Below are 6,838 nucleotides of genomic sequence, written 5' to 3' on the forward strand. Positions count from 1 at the left end.
AATTTATCAGACAACATTGAAATTATTTTTTATACATCACCATCAGTAGACCTATATGGGGACATTCCTTGTGGTTGATGCTTCCTTTAAAAAAACAAGCCACACAGGTGTGAATCCAGCACCTGACAGAGAATGATCAATTGTGGTTTGTTAATCCTATCAAGCCCTTTTTTCCCCTTGGACACAAAGCTGGTGCACTTTAGAATTTAAGCTAAATCTACACAAGAGCTCTGTGGCAACTAATAACAATACGCTTGAATTCCCTCATATGTTTATATGGGAATATGCACAGTTTTTGATTGGCCATAATTGGGGTAATATAGCATCTAGCATACCTTTTCATGCAGAATGTTCCAGTCATATTTAAAGGGTCACGAAACACCAAAACACATGTTTTGAGCTGTATACGAGTCGTATATGTGTCCCACACTGCTAAAAACACTACCAGGACACCCAAAAAGTGTAAATTGGTTGTTTTTGCGTTATTTCAAGCAAATTCGTACTTCCGATTTGAAACGAATTTTTGAAGCTGCGTCACGGCCATGAGATAATAGTGTGTATTCCAGCGTGCACACTGGGCGTCTGTGCCAGTGTGATGCATTAATGCATGAGTAAGGCTTGGTTCAAACCAATCAGCGCGCTCTATTGTGCAACTTCATTAATATTCATTACTGTCACAGTGTTTTCACGACAGAGACGCCACGTTGTGTTGGCAAAACAAGCGTGAAGTGTTGCTTTTATAGTTTGCTGCAGTTAAGTTTCGTTTTCATTTTCTCTCTGTGAGAGCTCATCTGGAGTCACGTGAGGATTAACAGTGTACGCGACGCGCGACAACAATAACTTACGTGTCTAAGGAGGATTATTGTTTACCTGAGAGCTGTTCTCATCTGCAAACGCTGAGATCCAGATTCGCTTGTAGTCTCCTCTAAATAAAGACGCGGCTCTAGTTGCTGGTGATTGTCCTGTCTCTACAGATTTGGTAAGTGAGCGACCAGCGCTCTTTGTTTATTCAGTTTGTTCGTATCGAACTAAGTTAACTATTGCACAGAGTCACCGAGTGTAAACACGTTAGCATCACAACTAAACTTTAACCTCGTGTAGGGTTTTTACCGCATTTTGTGACCGGAATAACACACACGGCTTTCTGACGCTACCTGCCGTGTGCATCTAAGTTTCCGGGAAATGCGGAGGGGTTTTTTCTCTCATTCGCCGTGCGGTATCAAACATTGCATGAAAAATACACGCTTAGAGCAGTTCCTCAAATTAAATATCTCGTTTGTCGCGAGGGACATGAATGAATTCCCTGAATGAAAGAGCCAAACTGCAGTTAAAGTCCAACATTTAATAATTTGGCAAATAATTCGACTACAGATGTCCATGTAAACACCATCACTTTCTCCTGTGTGTGTATTTTGACTCTGAAACTCGCAGTTGCCCAAATAGACACTCCCACACCATCCCACTTTAGTTCCTCCGACACTCCCCCCTAAACAGAGCTGGACACGCCCACTTTTCTGACTTTTTCCAAAGTAGAGGTGTGAAAACACCCTGCTGAAACGAGGGGGTTTCATGGCCCTTTAATGTTATTTTTATGCTAGTAACCAAGCATGTTGTTTTATGCTAACATGCTTATGAGCAATTCAAGCGTTTTGGATGTGACGTTTGCAATAAAATCTGAAAACATCAATTTACAGAGAAAGTATATGTTAACATCATATAAAAATGTCGGTTTATATATTCTAAAACAACTAACCACAGAGTTACAGATCAGAAAAATATCAAACAAATAGCAAATATTGTTTATATTTTAAACAAGAAAAATGAACTTGCGTAATGAAACTTTTTTACAGTATACAACATACTTTGTAGAAATTATGTGAATTAAACTGCACAACCCAAAAGAGGTAATGCTTATCAAAAGGATAAGAGTCAGCTCACAATAGAACAAAAATAGTTGATTTTATTTTATTTGAAATTTGCATTTAAGATAAAAAAGCTGTATTATGGATGTGGCAGATGTGATATTGGCACTTATAATATTTTGATAATATTTTGAACAATAATATTTTGAAAACACTGACAGCAACATTTTTGAGTATTTTTAAAGCACTGTAAAATACTTGCTTACACAAAAAACACAGAAATGGTTTTGATATTTTGGCGAAAACTTTTTTTTTCATGGCAAGGATGACATTTGCATGGAATTGCTTTTATATTACTCTTACAATGAAACCAACAAGCAAAACAAAACGAAAACATGCATGTTTATTATTAACAAGCGATCACATAGCACAATTGAAATAACTTGTTGCTCTGTAAACTATACATGTGCTGTACTTAAAGTAAATGGAAGCACACATACTATTTTTCAACAATATTTTATTAATATTAATTTGTTTATTAATTATGATTGCCTTCAGTAAACACCTTTAAGTCATTGTGACTAAAATATCAAATGAAACAAACGTTTTAACTAAAACACATGTAATTTCCTGCTTTGATAAATATTTTTAGACAGTAAAATGTTCAAAACTACTTTGATCAATTTTCTGCATGCCTCTCATTCACTGTACATGCAATATACGCGTCTGATATCAGCAATAGGCAATACTGAATACTCAATATCAGCAATAGCAATGGCTATTAAAAATAACAAATGTTCTGACCCAAACAACCAAAATCACTGCATTACACATGCCAGACCAATAGTTTACAATGTCACTTACAAATACTATGTCCATATATAAACAAACAGTCCTGTGTGCCATCCAAAAACATTTACTGTTTAGTACATACTGCATTTATTTTTTAAATGTCATGACCATTACAATTACTTTCTGACGCCTATCCAACAGCAAATAATAACTTGACTTCTAGCTGATCATTTAGTGTCAGAAGGGGCTTATATAAAAGGCAAAGGCCTCTAGATTACGCTTATTTACCAGAATAAACTATGATCATGGATAGGTTTTTAACTGTCTTGTTACTTAACAGAAATAATGTATGGTACAGAATATAAAGTGATGGTGCAGTGGGAAAAAAAATTATATTGTGAATGAATTCCATGAGCTTGGAAAACAGCATCCACACATCTCTGCAATGACTCAAATAACTTAATAAAATCATCTGGAATAACAAAGAAAGCGTTCTTGCAGGACTCCCAGAGCTCATCAGGATTCTTTGGATTCATCGTCAATGCCTTCTTCTTCATTTACTCCAAACATGCTCAACAATGTTCATTTCTGGTGACTGGGCTGGCCAATCCTGGAGCACCTAGACCTTCTTTTGCCTGCAGGAACTTTGATGTGGAGGTTGAAGTATGAGAAGAAGCTCTATCCTGTTAAAGAATTTGCCCTCTTCTGTGGTTTGAAATGTAATGGGCAGCATAAATGTCTTGACACCTCAGGCTGTTGATGTTGCCATCCACTCGGCCGATCTCTTGTATGCCCCCATACTTAATGAAATCCCAAACAATGATTTTTTTCTTCACCAAACTTGACTTCAACAGTCAAGTTCAACAAAGGATTCAGCAAAAAATCTACCTTCTGCCACTTTTTCCAAATGATCAACTAGAAGACAAGTATTTACTTGTTGCTCTTACAACTGGGATTGACAACAAGATTTTGTCAAGTAGTGTACTATAAATGAAACTGGGATTTACTGTCTCCACCATGTTCTCACTGCCATGTGACCAATGACATCAGTTATATCACTTCACTTTCATTCACAAATCCTGTCCTGTGACCTCCTGAGAAATAAGCCAATCAGATGTGAACTTAAGAATTTCAAAGCAGTGGGAAATACAGAAAGTACAAAGTAACCCAGGTAATTCTCAATGTCAATTTAATTTAAACTTGTACACAGTGTTTGTCTCATCCTATTTCTCTCCCACATTACTATGCAAGTAGACATATTCAGATACATGGTTGTGGTCAGCAATTGTTTGCTTTATCACATACTCACTCATGCCTGTAAATTAAATCTGTTATATGCAAGTATAGGTGCATTTCTGTGGTTTACACAGAGACGATAAAGGCCTTATTTTAAAAGTTAGCATTTTCTGGCCACCAAAACACTACCATGAATGTCGAAAGTGCATAACTTTTAAATATGTTTAGAAATAATTGTAAATAGGCCACTTTAAATATGACTTTTGTAACAAAACGCCAGTTTTTAAAAGTTAGTTAGATAAGAAAATAGTTTATTGAGGCTCAAAGAATTGTGTTCACTGAACCTTTCACAAACATCTCTGTGGACTTGCAGAGCACATAAATGAATGTTCCCTTGTTTGTTTACAAGATGTGAAATAAATACAGACAGACATAGTCCAGTTATCTAATTCAGATGTCTAAATTAGACTATTGGCTAAATGTGGACGTTGCAACCAGAGTGTATTTACATGACTCTTCAACATAACAGCAGGATATACTGTGCATGTAAACACAGTCATGATTATTGCTGCTGCAATTGTCATTAATTGCAGTGATGTGCCATGTGAATACCTGAAGACACTGCACACTGACACTACACCACTAAACTACTCTGCAAAATTACTAAAACGTAAAAAAGTGGTTCATTTACTACTTTTGCCAGTTGTTGGTAAAAATAGTTGCATAAAACAGTAATAAATTCACCTTTTCACAACTTCGACAAGTTCAATGGGCGTAAACTAAGACGCTGTTATTGATCAAAACATTTGTACAGTGGGCTTCAGTTCCCATAGCTGCGACTGTCAACTGACTACAAACAATGACAGCTTTCACTGGCGCTGTCTTTTCCCATGAACAACTTTACAGCAATTCCAGAACATATGCAACATTACTCGAAGGCAAACATATGGAGAACTTCAGAAGCCGCGGGGAATAAACTACTTTCCTGCACTTTAATAAAAGTTAATTACGCCGCACCTGTACAAGACATAAGAGAACACCCACCTCACTCCATACGAAGGTATTTTCTTCAACTTCTCAATGTAAAGCCTTCAGGTTGTTTGCACAAAGTATCCTGACTGATTGAAGGTCAATACATCCGTGTGCGTGACTTGCACTTGTACAAAGCCGAGTGTTTTGAACGGTCACAGGGGTTGTGGATGCGCCACCGGTGTTCGCTCTCTTCAGTGCCGTGTGCGTATGATGATGATGGCCCTGCCCCTAGCGAGCCTATTAACCAATCCTACTACGGTGAGGGCTTGGCTCATTAATATTAAATAGGCTGCTTGACTGGATCCAGTGGAAAGGTAACCAAGCAACGTCACTATAAGGAAATAAATATTCATAAGAAAAACACTCAGTTCATAAGCAGAAATGACTTAAATCCCCTTTGTTTTTTCCCCATTTCCTAACCCTAACCCTAACTTGCTGAATTTTAATCTCTCGTTCCCTATATTAAACTTACTAGAAAACTAGACAACATAACAATATGACAACCTTTTTAAGCACACATAAACCCTTGTCGATTAATTTTTCTCTATTATGTAATTGCTTTAATTTGTGTAAACCCATTAATACAAACCCACATATTTTAGTTTATGTTTCTGTTACTGTTATTATTATTTTTTCTCTTTATTTGAAGTTTACAATTAAGAGAAATAATTGTCATATTTCCTTGTTATGTGCAAGTTTGACAATAAACAAGAGAGAAACCCTCAGCATAGTAGGACTCATTCGTTTCAAAAGGAGAGCGAGAAAACTACCTACAACAGCACAGTCTGGGTTTGGGGACCGTACATTGTTTCAGGCTAGAGGGCTTGGTAATCCATTCTTATTTTTGTCATGTTCAGACATGTTAATATTTTGTCAAATTGTTTCGCTCTATAATTATGTCATTATTATACATGATCAGACAAACAGAAATAAGGGTGATAAAAGCAGCAATCTCTTGCAAAAGTATGATCTTTTACATTATTAAAATGTATATTTTAATGTACAGTGCTTATTTAAACACTGCTTTGTTATATCTGATTAAATGTAAAATGGATTAAAAGGGTTTATTTTTGTAAAATTGGTTGTAGTATTTGTAATTTGATTGTAGCCTATACTTTTCAAATGCTCAGAGAACTACAGGGATTATAGACCATTTTAATGTGTTGATGCCATTGGCCCATGAACGTTTCCTGCTTGTTGTCAAACTATTTCATAATTGTTGAAAATTAGAGAGAATTTAATTATAACCTAATGTTAAAACAGCTCATAACAACATTTATCAATATGTGGACATTTTTTAATTCTCTGAAGCTTTGTAAATGAAAAAAGTAAAACAGGAAATACTTTAGGAACATTGTTTTTGTTTATTTGTCTATATGACTTAAATTATATATATATATATATATATATATATATATATATATATATATATATATATATATATATATATATATATATATATAGGTGCTAAATAAATAAGGGGGCTAATTATATCATCATTAAAATTGTTTAAAAAAAAATAAAAAAACATCTAAACTAACATAAATAAGACTTAAGAAATAAGATTCTTAAGCATTAAGACAGGAACTACTTCCTTGGTCAGGTAAACATCAATTGGGAAATATTTTTTAAAAATACACAAGAGGGTTAATAATTTTTACTTCAACTCTACATAGGTATTAGGTACATAGACCTACATGTTAAATAAGACACATTCTAGCGGGTAAATAAATAAAGGTGTATCACTTATTTGTTTTTATTGATTGTTACATTTATTTAGTTTTGATAAGCAATATGATTTTGGGGTCGCATACAAATTACAAACCTGGACAGTCTATAGAAAGAAAACATTTAATAAAACATAGGAAGTCATATAATCTCTGTATTTTGTATATATAAATCTGTCCTAACTCCTA

At 34.9% G+C, this 6,838-nt stretch overlaps 1 protein-coding gene across 8 annotated transcripts in view; it reads right to left on the reverse strand.

Annotated features, from left to right (window-relative positions):
- Nucleotides 1-5,137, reverse strand: part of arhgef28a (Rho guanine nucleotide exchange factor 28a) — a 123,259-nt gene extending 118,122 nt beyond the window's left edge. For all 8 annotated transcript variants that reach the window (XM_087253674.1, XM_087253671.1, XM_087253672.1 and 5 more), the window contains exon 1: nt 4,935-5,137. The gene's annotated coding sequence lies outside the window, so the exon portion shown is untranslated. The remainder of the gene's footprint in view (nt 1-4,934) is intronic.
- Nucleotides 5,138-6,838: the final 1,701 nt, after the last annotated feature.

Source organism: Danio rerio, chromosome 5, assembly GCF_052040795.2.
Source record: "Danio rerio strain M-AB ecotype USA chromosome 5, GRCz13ab, whole genome shotgun sequence".
Taxonomy (NCBI): domain Eukaryota; kingdom Metazoa; phylum Chordata; class Actinopteri; order Cypriniformes; family Danionidae; genus Danio; species Danio rerio.